General features: G+C 46.4%; 1 non-coding gene across 1 annotated transcript; it reads left to right on the top strand.

Annotated features, from left to right (window-relative positions):
- Positions 1-4,899: 4,899 nt before the first annotated feature.
- LOC114608438 lies at positions 4,900-5,015 on the top strand. Its single transcript, XR_003709371.1, has one exon. It is a non-coding gene; the product is annotated as a U5 spliceosomal RNA (small nuclear RNA).
- The last annotated feature ends 10,202 nt before the right edge of the window (positions 5,016-15,217 follow it).

Raw genomic sequence — 15,217 nt, 5'->3', positions numbered from 1 at the left:
CCACTTGTTGTGTTTAAAAACAGAAACGTTTTTAAGAGGTCTTTGTAGTGTACTTTAAGTGACTATGTTTAAGCTATTGTTTCAGCCTGTGGGTGTCACTAGAGTGCTGTAATATTCTTAATAGCCTGTGTTGGTTTTGTTGCTAAGGTCGTTGTGTGTAGGTAGTATGTACTCTGCGAGGTTTTCCGTTCTGCTCTTAAAGCTTTCACTTCTGAGTTGTACAAAGTTTAGTAAAACTCATGTACTTTTTATTTGCACTAAACCTTGTTTGGCCAATTCTTGGGCTTTCTGGTACCTGGCCAACTATTAGAAGCAGAAAAGTCAATATTTCCTGACCGATACAGATCTCCTGGATCCCGCATGCTTTTAAAGACGTTTCGGCCTGGGGATGAAAACAAAACCTCTCTGCCTAAGAATTAAATTGGCAGTTAGTGGTGGTGATGGATCTCTGAGTTTGGGGCCAGCCTGGTCTACAGAGAGTTCCAGGACAACCAGAGATACTCTGGTCAAAAATAATAAAAAAGTAAAAAGCTAAACCAAACTAACAAAAAAAAGAATTAAATTGGCATTAAGAAAGAATAACTAGAGACTGGAGTGGTAACTCAGTGGTTAAGAGCGCTGGCTGCTCTCTCAGGGGACCTGGGTTTCCCAACATCCATGGTGACTCACAACCATTCATAACTTCAATCAAAAACAGGTTTGCCATCCAAAGGCACCAGGCACACGGTGACCCACATACATGCAGGCAAAATACCCATGCACATAAAATGCATAAATCTTTTTCTCAAAAGATTAGTAGGAGAGAAGCATACAACTTTTTCTTTTGTTTTACATACAAAAGCACACCACAGAAAAGTGGCCACTGAGAAAAATGAGCGTACGTCGAATAAAGAGTAGGAAGGGTGGGCTGGAGCTACGGCTGTAAAGCTACTTTACTGTGAAAAACAGAATCAATGTTAGGTAGAGATCTGCTCTTGTCTACCCCATGCCCCTTAAGGTTTAAGCCTGTGGGGCCCGTGAAGAATCTGGGTAGGACCACTCCTAGAAAGGAGGGTTCACTTTACAATTAGATGCTTTTCTTTCCCCAAATCCCACCCTTTCATGCAGACAGTAAGAGCTGAAAGGACGTTTGGCTACGTCTGTCTACTTTCTGAGTTGTGACTACAACTATTTCTTTTTTTAAAAAATGGATATTTTCTTTATTTACATTTCAATTGTTTTCCCCTTTCCAAGTCTCCCCTTCGGAGACCCCCTATCCCTTCCCCCGCCTCTATGAGGGTGCTCCCCCACCCACCCATCCACTCCCATCTTCCTGCCCTGGCATTCCCCTACACTGGAGCATCGAACGCCCTCAGGCCCAAGGGCCACTCCTCCCACTGATGTCCAAAAAGGCCATCCTCTGCCACATATGCAGCCGGAGCCATGGGTTGGTGGGCCAGTCCCCCGGAGCTCTGTGCGGGGAGGGGGGTGTCTGGCTGTTCGACACTGTTGGTGTCTGGCTGTTCGACACTGTTGCTCCCCACATGGGGCTGCAAACCCCCTGAGCTCCTTCAGTCCCTTCTCCAACTCCTCCATCAGAGACCTCCCTCTCAGCCCAATGGTTGGCTGCCAGCATCTGCCTCTTATAACTATTTCTTTTGTCCTCTCTCCTCTTGTTCTTCAGGTTGCCAACCAGAGCCTAAGTATGCCTAAGCTCCTTAGCTGGTGTTCTATGCTTCCTCAAATCTCCCCTTCCAGTCTTGTAGCTGCCTGCTGTCAGGTAGCTGTCCTGCTAGCTTATCCACTCCATTTCCCTCCTCCAGGGAGCTGTAAGATTTACAGCTTGCCTGCCCTGACACTTTTCTTTTAAACTGTCCGAGCTTCTGTTTGTGTCTCTTCTTAATTCTATTACTAATTAGACTGAAAATCTCAAGCGGGGGGGGACATAAGTTCCCCGATATCATATGATAGCTCTGCTGGATGCTCCAAGACATATGATGATATTTCTTTTCTGTCTTTCTTTAATCAGAGAACATGAATCTGTTCCTGCACCCCTAGATAACATCAAAAGCACTTGCTGCTAAGCCTGATCCTGTGACCTCGGTCAGATCATAAGTGACAAAGGCCCTCTGCCTTTGGAAAATTGAACCCTAAGTTTCCCTGGAACTCACATGGTAAAAGAAAAGAATTGACTCCCACAGTTGACCTCTGACCTCCACACATACAGCCACAGCCAGTGCCCTCCACCCCCAAGAATATCCTGAAAAACATTAAAGATGGCGGAGTGCTAGAGGGCTGGCTCAGCAGTTAAGAGCACTCACTGTTCTTGCAGACGACCCAGGCTCAGCCCTGATCTGGTAGACGGTTCACAAACCCCTGTATTCCAGCAGCTCCTGGCACTGTCTTCTGAACTGACCTTGTGGGGTACACACATGCATGCACTGTGACACACACATACATGTTAGGGTGGGGAAGGGGATAGCAAGTATGGTTTTTGTTTTGTTTTTTATTTATGTCAAGACAGGGTTTTTCCTGTGTAGCCCTGGCTGTCCTGGAACTCACCCTTTAGACCAGGCTGGCCTCGAACTCAGAAATCCACTTGCCTCTGCCTCTTAAGTGTCAGGGTTAAAGGTGTGCACCATCTCTCCACCACTACCAAGGGGTAGGGAGAGGGAGGGAAGAGAGGGAGAGAGATCTCAGGGTGTCATTCATGTGCAAGCTGTGTTTATTTTCAGTTTTTTAAAAACAGTTTCTCTGAGTAGCTTTGGTTTACCTGGAACTCGATCTGTAGACAAGGCTGGCCTCCGACTCACAGACATCCACCTACCTCTGCCTCCCAAGTGCTGCAATTAAAGGCATGCGCCATCACACCTGGTACAAGCTGTCTTTCTCCTCCCAAAGGTCTTGGCTCAAATGAAATCTTGTGTCTCAGCATACTTTTCTAGTACTCCTCAAACCTAATTTCAGAAGAGAGGGTCTCGATTTCTGTCTCTTCTTTCCGTGAGGGAAAATCCAACATTCCAGCCCCTTTCTGAAGTAAAAAAACCAAGTCCCAAACATGACGGAGTCAATATTGTCTGATATTGTAACCGTTAGCCATGCTAGACATTTAAAGGTAATTAATGAAAATAACACAATAAAAAGTCTCAGACCTGAAGTTAGAGAAGATGGTTCAGTGGTTAGGGGTATCTGGTGCCGTACTGAGAACCAGGATTCCGTTTCTGGCCCCCACATGGTGGTTCAAAACTGTCTCTAACTCTAGTTCCAGGGGATCTGATGCCTTCTTCAGACCTCTGTACACAAATAGTCATACACATAAATAAAAATTAAACAATCTGGGCAGTGGTGGCACACCTTTAACCCAGCTCTCCCAAGGCAGAGGCAGGCAGATCTCTTGAGTTGGAGGCCAGCCTGGTCTACAGAGTGAGTTCCAGGACAGCCAGGGCTACACAGAGAAACCCTGTCTCAAAATCAAATCAAACCAAACCAAACAAACAATAAATTAAAAAATAAAAAATAAAATGCTTAAAAAATAATTCAGGTGCTGAGTGTGCTAAGCTGCAGTGTTAGACCCTGTCTCCCAACACCATTCAGTTCCCAGATGCACTAAGGTTTCAAGGACCCAACAGTCACAAGGGGACATTGGCTGTCACTTTTCTGTCACAGCTATTCCAAACCAAGAGCTCCGGAACCGTCTACCCAGAGGCGAGAACTGCTGATTGACCTCGTTGACAGTGAGACTGGACTGCTCTCCCCATAAAGGAGAGATGGCCAGCGCTGAGTGTGGTGGTGCGTGCCTTGATCCCAGGATTTGAGAGACTGAGGTAAGAGCAGGAGACGTTTGAGGCTAACCCGAGTCACATAGCAAGACTGTCTTCAAATACAGGAAAAGCGCTGGTTTCCATTCAGGGTCAGGGTGACCAGGTCCTGGGTGCCACTGAAACCACCTGGGAAAGGACAATGAATCTTAAAAGTTCAGGGTTAGAGACCCACAAGATCTTATCCACAGCAGTAATGTGGCCAACAGGAAACCGGAACTAGCGTGCAAGCCACAATTTTATTTACTTATTTTTATTCAAGATAGGGTCAACTCTGTAGACCAGGCTGGCCTCAAACTCACAGAGATCTGCCTGCCTCTGCCTTCCGAGTGCTGGGACTAAAGGCATGCACCACATGCCCGGCTGCAAGCTCCAATTTTAAAGCAAGTGTGGTCAAAGACTCTGAAAGACAGACAAGAAAGCAGAGTATTCACAAGTGAAGCGCTGAGCGCACGACTTAAATTCACACAACCACAAGCTACTCAGAGGCTCGCCCGTTCAATCCAAGAAACAGGAAAGTGGTACACTGTTTAAACCCACCCCTCGCCCTCACTAAGGCAAGAGCCGGGATCCTTAATTTAGTGTACCCAGAATGCTTTGTTCTTGATCGAATTTATAGCAGTAATTAGGGTTGGGAATACAGCTCGTTGTAGAGAGCTAGTCTGGTACGTGTGAGGCTCTATTTCCAATCCTCAGCAGCATCACAAAAGTAAAAAATAAAACAAACGCAGGCTTTAAGAGAATAAAATGTAGATGTACAGAAATAGACCATAAAATCTGAGTCTCAGACTTGAACTCTCCAACCAGCTCTCGGCGTCGCCCTCTGGTGGCCCGGCCGAGCACTGCGTGGCGTCACTGGCCCCGCCCGCGTCCTCGGGGCGGGGCCGCTATATATTTGCATACCCACAGAACAGTGCGCACAATAAAACAACGTAACGAAAAATTAATAGGTTGTTCTAAGAATATCTCCGTGAAAGTTAGATTACATTTATAAAAGAAAAAGAGAGGTTCTTTTTAGCTAGAGTAGTCGTGAGTCAAGTAGACACCATCACTGTGCTAGGAGTAGTTCTTACTCGACCTGTGAGTGACAGCAAACCCAGGTATACTCTGGTTTCTCTTCAGATCGTATAAATCTTTCGCCTTTTACTAAAGATTTCCGTGGAGAGGAACAACTCTGAGTCTTAAACCAATTTTTTGAGGCCTTGTTTCAACAAGGCTACATTTAAGCGTGTTTAATATTAGAATCATTGCTTATCTGTTTGTAATAGGACGTACCCACGGAGTTATTCTTAGGAAATATATACCCTGGACATCACAGCTTGGGTTTTGTAGCCAGTTCACTAGTGGGGAGTTTATTCTTTCCTTGTCGTGTGTAACTACTAGTTGCATTCAGGTTGTTTAAACAGCAGTAGTATCAGAGGCCATTCACTTTGTATAGCTCAGGAGAGATAGAGTTTTAAGCCCACCCCGGTCTACATAACAAGTTCCAGGGCCTAGTTTCAAACAAAAACCATCTTACCATTAATCACAGCTAGAATGCTGCTCAGCACCAGACCAGCATTCCCTTGAAGAGAGGGCCTAAGGCAGACCCAGTGATGGAGAAAGGTAAGGCCTGGTCATATTGCAACTGAGGACTAGAGCTGGAGGTCCTAGGGAGACTGATTTTGCAGATTGCAGACTCTGTGGCTGATAAAAGACTCCAGGTTGTGGCAGGAGAGAGACCAGGGAGGTGCTGTTCTCAGCTAGCTGGGGGCTAAATATTGTGTATCCTCTGCAGTCCCGAGTGTTTAAACAGCAGGGACCTGACTAGGGCCTGGTCTCCCCTATTTGTCAGGTGAGTTAGATAGTCTGACACCCCCACCCGCTGTGTCCCAGGCTCTGACATTTCATGATGTTAAGCGCTGGGCTCCAGGGAGTAGAGATCAGAGAGTGGCAGAACCAAAGTGCACTCGGTCTATAAGAACAGCCCTGGCCTTTAGTGACTACAAGGCTGTCCATTCTGAGGGGCCTGACTCAGACAGGCTTCCCGCCGTGATGAAGCAGCAGAGACAGAGCCATACTGCAGGGTCAAGCCAAGATTGAGGGGCTACATATGCTGTCACACGCCCATGCACATTCATAAACAGACACACACACACATGCACGTGCAAACACTCACACATGCATTCTTATACATACCCATGTAAGCACACTTGCATACATGCATTTCTGTAAATAGCCTGCAGGTACTTATACACACACTCACTTGCCTGAATACACTCACATCCATGCAGTCACAAACATTCACATGTGTGTTCACATACATACCTAGGAGTGGAACTCCTGGGCATGCACGGCTTCATGCACGGCTTCAACTACGGCTTCAATGTAACTACAGCCTCATGCATGCTAGCAGCCAAGTTCTCTAACAGAGTCAGAGTCCCTGCTCATGGAGAACTTGTTAAGCACTAGACCTGAGGGGAAACCATACACGTGAAGGGCGGTGGGAGCAGACTACCCAAGAGTCATGAAGGTCTTGTTAAGACAGAGGTGTGGATGCCAGGCCTTGAAGCAAACACAGAACTTCCAAAAAGGCCCGGAAGGCACATCTCAGGCTGGAATGGGTAGATTCTCTCCTATGCTCACCCTTTGTGTCAGAGTCCCAAAGACTGTTTCCCTGTGACTAATGCTAATTCCCATCGGAAGAAGCTAATTTCTGTAGGGCAGGCCACATGTGACCCATCAAAGAGGATGTAGCAGGCTTCTGAGCTGAGTTGCCCCAAACCTCTGATCCTAGTCAGTTGGAAGGAACATCCACACTCGACCACTCTTTGAGATGGCAGACCTAGTACCATCTGAAACATTAATATCCTGGAAAACAAGCGGGGGTGGGGTGGGGAGGAGGTCCTTCAGCTGGCACAAGTGTGACCAGCTGGAGGGAGAGTTTTGACTTGACTTTGGATCAGGGAATCACTAATGAAGACACCATAGGGATGACTAAAGACAGGATAGAAGGATTATAATTCGTTAACAGTAATGAATCCACCAGGCCCTGCTTTCCAAAGCTGGCCCACAGAGACAAACTCTATCTAAAACCTTCTCACATCCATTGTAAGAGTAAGCACAGAGGGAGCCCGCTGACAAAAATGAGGACCTGCTAATCAGTGTCACAGCCTGCTGCCTAGTCACACAACCTCGAGAGGCCTCAGTGTTCTCATCTGTAGACTGGGAATAATTGTGCTTCCTTCACAGGGGGCTTTGTGATGGTAAAGCGGAAACTAACTTTCTTCCTCTTCCTCTTCTCCTTCTCCTTCTTCTCCTCTTCCTCTTCCTCCTCCTCCTTCTCTTTCTTCCTCTTCTTCCTCTTCCTTTTCCTCCTCCTCCTTCTTCTTCCTTTTTGCTAGATAAGGTTGTACTGTGTATTAAGTCTGGCCTGGATCCATTCTCCTCCCTCGGCTTGCAGAGTCCTCATATGACAGTCTTTAGTTCTTTTAAGAAGGATATATTCGAGCAGCCATCTTCCAGTTAACTCGCCAAAATGACGAACACAAAGGGAAAGAGGAGAGGCACTCGATATATGTTCTCTAGGCCTTTTAGGAAACATGGAGTTGTTCCTTTGGCCACATACATGCGAGTCTATAAGAAGGGTGATATTGTAGACATCAAGGGAATGGGTACTGTTCAAAAAGGAATGCCCATAAGTGTTACCACGGCAAAACCGGAAGAGTCTACAGTGTCACCCAGCATGCTGTGGGCATCATTGTAAACAAGCAAGTTAAGGGCAAGATTCTGGCCAAGAGGATCAACGTGTGGATTGAGCACATTAAACACTCGAAGAGCAGAGACAGCTTCCTGAAGCGGGTGAAGGAGAACGATCAGAAGAAAAAGGAAGCCAAAGAGAAGGGCACCTGGGTTCAGCTGAAGCGCCAGCCTGCACCACTCAGAGAAGCACACTTTGTGAGGACTAATGGGAAAGAGCCTGAGCTGCTGGAGCCCATTCCATACGAATTCATGGCCTAGTGTATAAAAGAGAAATAAAGGACCCGACTGCAGAGTTTTTCCTCAGGTTCAAGTATGGTGTCTTCTTGTTGTCTTTCTTTGTTTTTTCGAGACAGGGTTTCTCTGTGTAGCCCTGGCTGTCCTGGAACTCACTCTGTAGACCAGGCTGGCCTTGAAATCAGAAATCTGCCTTTTTCTGCCTCCTGCCTCCCAAGTGCTGGGATTAAAGGTGTACACCACCACCACCAAAAAAAAAAAAAAAAAAAAAAAAAAAGAAGGATATATTCTTTTGCCATGAAAGATGTTCTTTACTTCACTGCGTCCTCCACCCCTGCCAGGATTCCAGAACACGAGGGCAGAGGATATGTTGGAGCCCGCTACTAGCAGAGTGAGCATGGCTCAGTCACCAGTCTTCAAGTTTTTCCTCCTGTCCAGAGAAGGGTCTCCTTATTTATCCTCAAAGGCACTGTTGACAGCCCCACGTGTCTGGACTTTGTGACTGGCCCGCAGTTTCCCAAGGAAACTAAGGAGGTGACAGACCGCACAGTATGTCGGCGGCAGGGTGACCTGGGCTGACTTGGGGAGGAGTGGACAGTCTGCGGCCGTCTCCTGGAATCTACATCCCTTACTCAGATGTTGAGCCTCTGTCCTCGGGGCAGACACCTTGGCTATGGTAGAACCTTCTTCGGATGCAGGCTACTACAGGGTTTAGTGGTTCTCCCCAGAGGTGTCATTTTCACTTCAATCAGGTGCTATGCGGTGGGAAATCTCCAGATTTGGGGCTTTAGGAAAGATGCTGGTCCCTGAGTGGTCGCAACCAGTCACACTCCATCCCCACATCCTCAGTCAGTCACATGGGAAAGCTTGGGACTCTTCTCTGGGCTGGACACCTAGGAGAGGATCAAATCCACCTTTCTATCCAGTTAGCTGCATCTGTCTGTCATTTTGTCTATCTCTCTCTCAGAGCCCGGGCGTGGCTGCCTCTGTGAGACCATGTTGCCAGGCCTTCCAAGGCTGGCCACCTTCTAAAATCATTTTGCATTTAAACGATGGAAAGAAAAAGAATTTCATTCTTTTTCAACTTTCTGGGCCGAGATGGAGGGAGGGCTTCTGGTTCAAGACTCAGGGGTCACTGCATGAACTCAGGCTGGAGCGAACTCACAATTGCAGGAAGAAACTGTGCCCAAACCCTAAGAAGGCCAGCCTCCAGAGACCGGAAGTCTTTTCAGAGACACGTCCCTGAGACGCAACTTCCTTTCTCTAGGCTCCGCCTCCTAAGGCCCCTTACTTTCTAGAAGGCCTTCACCAGTTGTTCAACACGTGGGTATTAGTAAAACTTCGCAGACATGAAATGTAGCAGTTTAACCAAGTTCTCTCCCTGGGGGTGGGAATATGTGGGTGGAAAAAAAAAGAGACAATTTTTGTACGTGATGGTGCGCAGGCAAGCACCTGTGTGCGTGTATGTAGGGGTCAGGAGTCAACCTCACATATTGCTCCTCAAGCATTCACTGTCCATCTTGGAAAAAAATTAATTTAGTTCATTATCTTCATCCTTATTATTGGTATGCATGAGAGCGTGCTTGTTCCGAGGTGCGCACTCTCATATGCATACAAGTAATATGGAGGAGAAAGTGCAGCCGTTTCTCTCCCTATCGTTCTGCTTTTCTTCTCCCTGTGGGTTCTAGGGGTTGAATTCAGGTGGACAGATGCTTTTTGCATTCCCGTCCACCTCACCAGCCTTATTTATTTATTTATTTATTTATTTATTTATTTATTCATTCATTCATTCATTTATTTATTTAAAAAATTGATTCTTTGAGAATTTCATAGATATACACAATGCATTTTTGATCAGATTACCCCTCCAACCCCCCACCTCAAAGTCTCCTCTAGCCACCAGCAAAGTCCAATGCTCTACCAACTGAGCTATCTGGGCTTTTTCGTTTTGTTGTTTTGTTTTTGAGACAGGATCTCACTAGGTAGCCTTAGCTGGCCTGCAATTTTCGGTGTAAATTAGCTTTGAACTCACAGAGATCTACCTGCCTCTGCCTCCAGAGTACCAGGATTAACGGTGTTTACCACTGTGCCTGACATTCATTTTTTTTTAATTTTATTTCACCATTTGTTTGTTTGTCTGTTTGTTTATCTAGAGACGAATCTCTCACTGGTCTGGAACTCACCAAGTAGGCTGGGCTGGTTGGCAAGTGGGCCACAGGGACCATCAACCAATGGTCATGCCACACTGCCCATCTCAGTGGCCACTGAAGACTAAGTATGCGTGAGTAGCTCACGATGGTTAGTTCACCATCATGTCAGCCTTAGTGGAGTCTTGGTTGTAGTAACAGCACCAGCAGGGTCCCTCTGTAGGACAGTATTCCACTTCATAGGAGATAAAGACTCCAGGCTCGGGAGTCTGTAACCCTTGGCTACCCTACCCACCTCTCTGCCAACTCTAAGACAGGGGCACCCAGCAAGGTTTTTCAGCTGAAAGAGTGTAAACACATGGCTCACATCCCGTTGTTGATTTTCAGAAAATTAAAATTTATCTCTCAGGGAGGAAATGAGAGGTCATTCCCACCCCACCCCCTTCTTCTTCTTAATGGGTTCTGATGAAGGAAATGAATCGAGAGGGAAGGACTCAGAAATCCGATCTACCTCTTCTGGCTCAGAAAGGGAGTAAGGACTCCCTGTGCCCTCAGAAAGGCAGCTGGGCACAGTGTGTTTTATTATATAATTAACCTTGACCCTTCTGGGTTCAAAGGAAGAGGTGAGTTGGAAATAAATCAATAGTCTGGTCTGGTCACTTCAAAGACTACAGAACCCACTGGAAAATCCTATGTTTGTTCAGTGTGTAAACTGGAATAGGTATGGAATTCTTCTTGAAAGGTAGGAGGAGGGATTTAAGTCTAAAATGGAAATTAATTGTATATCTGCTTCCTCTAATCAGGCAGTCAGAGTCCTTTATTGTGTCTTAACAGGAAGGGGGGGGGGCAAGAGAAAGCGTTGTGACCTTTGTGTGACTGCTGGGCTGGATACAAGAACAGCCAAGCCTGGAGAGCACTACCAGGGTATAGTCCTTTGTCACATGTCTGTAATATCTTTTTCCGTTTTACCCCCTGATGCTGGGGGTTGAACCCAGGGCCTCTTGCACTCTAGGCAAGCCCTTTCGCCCTGAGCTATATTCCAATTGGAATCCTTAGACTCACCCAACCAGTCACCGTCATCACAAAGAATGTTTATTGAGTGCCTATGCTGCACCAGGTGCCTGAAAGTTCCTAGTCAGGTCCTCATTTGATCTGTTCACAAAGCAGCTATTTAAGTCTGGTTATGGTCACCACTGGTTGAAGAAATCCTCGGGAGGGGCAAAGGTCAAGCCCGGAGCTGCACTGTTTTCATGCCCTGGAGGAATGAAAGGGAGCTGAGGTTGGGGGAGGGAGGGTGTTAAACTGCAAATGTCCCCTTAAGAAGTTAGACAGTAGCTGGGGCTGGAACCCAAGGCTTCACATACATATGCTAAGTGTCTATTTACATGTGCCACACCTTTAGTAGGGGAAGCTTGCTTATTTGTTTATTTTTACTTTTTTGTTGTTGTTGTTGCTTTTCAAGACAGGTTTTCTCTGTGTAGCCATGGCTGTCCTGGAGCTCACTCTGTAGACTAGGGTGGCCTCAAACTCAGAAATCCGCCTGCCTCTGCCTCCCAAGTGCTGGGATTAAAGGCGTGTGCCACCACTGCCCAGCTATTTGTTTATTTTTACTTTTAAATATTTATGTGTGTCCATGTCTCTGTGTATGTGTATGTACATGTGTGTGTGCATGTTATGTGGGATACACGATCATTACTTGGGGTCTGTACTCTGGCTCTCATGATTGCTCAGCAAGGACTCTTGAGCCATCTCTCCAGTCCTATTACTATTTATTATTGTTGTTGTTGTAATAATAATAATAATAACAACAACAACTGGAAATGTGGTCTTTCTATGTAGCCCAGGGCTGAAACTATGGGGGGGTGGACCACCATTTCAGCTCAGATTTCTCTTTTGTTTTGTTTTGAGAGACAAGATCTCACTATATAGTCTTTTACTGGCCTGGGACTTATATCCCTGGCCTTGAACTTACAGAGAGCTGCCTGCCTATTCTCCGAAACGCTGAGACTAAAGGCATGTACTGATATGCCCAGCCTCAGTCACTCTTGGGTAGTGTTCATCTTCTGTTTTTTTTTTCCCTTTCCTTCTATCTTTCTTTTCTCTTATTCCATAAGTTTTCACTGGGCATCCGTCGACTGTGACCTCAGTCAGATCATAAGTGACAAAGGCCCTCTGCCTTTGGGAAATTGAACCCTAAGTTTCCGGAGCAGTCAAAGATGAGCCCCTTGTCTTATAGCATTTCCGGGAAGAGGTTCAGTATGAGAGAGTTAAGCAAGACGCAGTGGTAGGCACAGAAGTGGTTCTAGCAGGAGAAGACGGAAAAAGATCTCCCCAGACCATGATGCTGGTCGTTACAGACTGAAGGCACAGCCCTAAGAAAGGCCCAGAAGTCTTACTGCAAAGCATGCCAGGGAGAAGCCATGGGCTGGTCTTAGATAGCTTGGTGTTGGAAATAGAGCATCAGACTCTTTCCTTGTTAATAATAATGACAGTGTGTTCAGCCCGGACGGCCTCCTCCACTCCGACTAGTTCACTCCTCCAGCAATCCGTGCAGGAGGAAATTAGAACAGAGATCAGGGTGTGTCCGCCAGTCACTCAGCTGGGCAGCGACAGAGCCAGAATTATAAATCTTAGCTGGTTCTCTTAACCATCCCTGCCTCTTGTGAGGACACCTTGAATTGTGAACATAAAACATTGTCCCCTGGCGTGTTCTGGGGCAATGAGTTGATGGCAGGTTCCCTGTCCCATTTTATGATATAGTTAACAGTCCTTTGGACAGGAAGTGTGTCAGATAGGCCAGGATCTCTTCATTCTCGAAACAAACAAACAACACACAAGCGACATACAGAATGAGCAGGTGGTATTTATATATTTAGGAATATGAGACACGCACACATACACACACACACACACACACACACCAACAGTTAAACATGGCCATAAATTTGAAAGAGAACAAGGGAACTACAGGGGGAAGCTTAGAGGGAGGAAGAGAAAGGGGGTAGGTCATGTAATTATAAACTCAAAAAATTATAATAAGCAAAACCAACTCCATTTCAGAGCATTTATATTCCATGCTCCAGGTTTCCTTCCGGAAGCACAGGTCAAGGCAGCAGCCTGCTTAGGACAAGGAATCTGGGAGTCAGGCCCCCATCCTCCCCTCACTTCTCTGGGACTTGGCTTCTTCATCTGATAAGGGCACCTGTTTTTAAATCTGACGGTCTGAGTTCAGTCCTTGGGAGTCACGTGGCGGAAGAGATCAGAATCCCATAAGAAGTCCTTTGACCTTCACACGTGGACCATGACATACTCATTGTCCTCTTCCACGGGTAAACGAATACCTGGACCAAAAAGGCTGCTGCCATCATTGTTACTGGGACATAAGACTTCACCGAGCCCCCTTCTTCCCTGAGGAGATCCCAGGCAACATCAACCGTGCCAAGAGCACGTGCTGTGGAAATCTACTTTTTTTTTTTTTTTTTTTTGGTTTTTCGAGACAGGGTTTCTCCGTGTAGTCCCACCTGTCCTGGAACTCACTCTGTAGACCAGGCTGGCCTCGAACTCAGAAATCCGCCTGCCTCTGCCTCCCAAGTGCTGGGATTAAAGGCGTGCGCCACCACTGCCCAGCGTGCTGTGGAAATCTAGTAGTCATTCCATTTTTACTTTTTTTTTTTTTTTTTACATGTGTTCCGTTTGTGTACCTAAGTGCCACGCCCCACACAGCAAATGACAGCCTCCTGGCTGCCCTGTTACCTCCTCCTGCACTGCCACACCTCCAGCCTTGGCTTCTGTCTTGGTTTCTGTCCTGAATGCTCTCCCTGTCTTTTTCTATTCCTCCACAAAGACTTCCGTAATCTAGTACTTCGACAATCGAGATTACGACTTCTCTTTCCACAGAGTGTTACTGGTTTTCATCCAAGACAGTCTTCCGAGACTTGTGAGTTATTTGTATTGTGGGTTCATAGAGGCTTGCCCTGTGCCCCTCTTACAGGGAGCAGAGCACATTTTGATTGCTCCTGGTGTTTAATAAGGCACACCCATCTCAATGACTCATCATACTACTCAATGCAGTGTTCATTGGTTCCATAAGGTGGCAGCAAAGTCCTCTTGTCGCAGCCCAGCTTTTTAAGTGCTGCCAGGCTGGGACCAGAGGCACCAGGGAAGCCAGGGCAAAAATAGTTTCAGCCTTAGTTGCTGCTCTCCTGCCCCAAGTCGTGTTTGCTTGCTTATATGTATATCTATACGACTGTGTATGCCATATTGTGTCTGTGAGGGCAGAGGACAACTTGCAGGAGTCACTTCTCTCCTTCCACCATGTGGATCCCAGGGTCATCAGGTTTGGTGGCAAATCTCCTTACCTGACAGACTATTCCACCTGCCACCTCCTATTTGATTTTTGACAGGGTCTTTATCCCAGGTTGGCCTCAAATTTTCTATATAGTTGAAGATGACCCAGAATATCTGATCCTCCTGCCCCTAACACCCAGATGATACAGGCAGCATGCTTGTATGTGTGCATGTGTGTGTGTATGTAATAGTGTGTGTGTGTACATATGTGGTTGTGTATGTGTGTAGGTGAGAGGTGGTCATGGGAGGGTGGGCTTGATTGCTTTTTACCTGATTTATTTTTGTTTGTCTGTTTGCTTGCTTGTTTGCTTTTTTTTTTTTTTTTTGACATCAGTTCTCACTGTACCTGAGACTCATCTTTTGGACCAGGCTAGGCTGGTGGGCCAGTGAGTACTGAGCACCTAGGATCTGCTTGTCTCCAGCTCCTTAGCACAAAGAGTACAGAGGGATACACTTAGCTTCTCCGTGGTTGTTTTTAAAATATGCCCAAATGTCCCCTAACCCTTGTCCCATTGGTGTGACCCAATTTCCTAAGTATGAGCAGCCTCCCTGACTTGCTTTAAGAAACAATGTAGTAGTAGTATTGTAGCAGTAGGGCCAGATTAGATATAATCTGTCACTTAGCTTATGCCTTTGACAACATGTATCAACCACTAGGCGTGGGAGGAGTGAGGTACCTCCAGCCTCAAGCTGCCCAGGTGAAAACAGCTGAACAGAAGAGAGACAGCTACCCATCCACTGCTAGCTCTGCTCAAACCATAGCTTGTGAGTGGGGTAGATGCCATGTTAAAACTCACCACACCAGGCATTCAGAATGGGTTTCAAGCCATCATCAGCCTTGAGATGGTAGATGGGGTGGATGGTGGGAGGGGAGGGTACCAACATAACTGAGGATGACCCTGCATTTCTTTCTTTCTTTCTTTCTTTCTTTCTTTCTTTCTTTCTTTCTTT

This window comes from Grammomys surdaster, unplaced genomic scaffold (assembly GCF_004785775.1).
Source record: "Grammomys surdaster isolate TR1022 unplaced genomic scaffold, NIH_TR_1.0 125896, whole genome shotgun sequence".
In the NCBI taxonomy this organism is placed as follows: domain Eukaryota; kingdom Metazoa; phylum Chordata; class Mammalia; order Rodentia; family Muridae; genus Grammomys; species Grammomys surdaster.
Note: the sequence above shows the minus strand (reverse complement) of the source record. Positions and strands in the feature narration are given on the sequence as shown.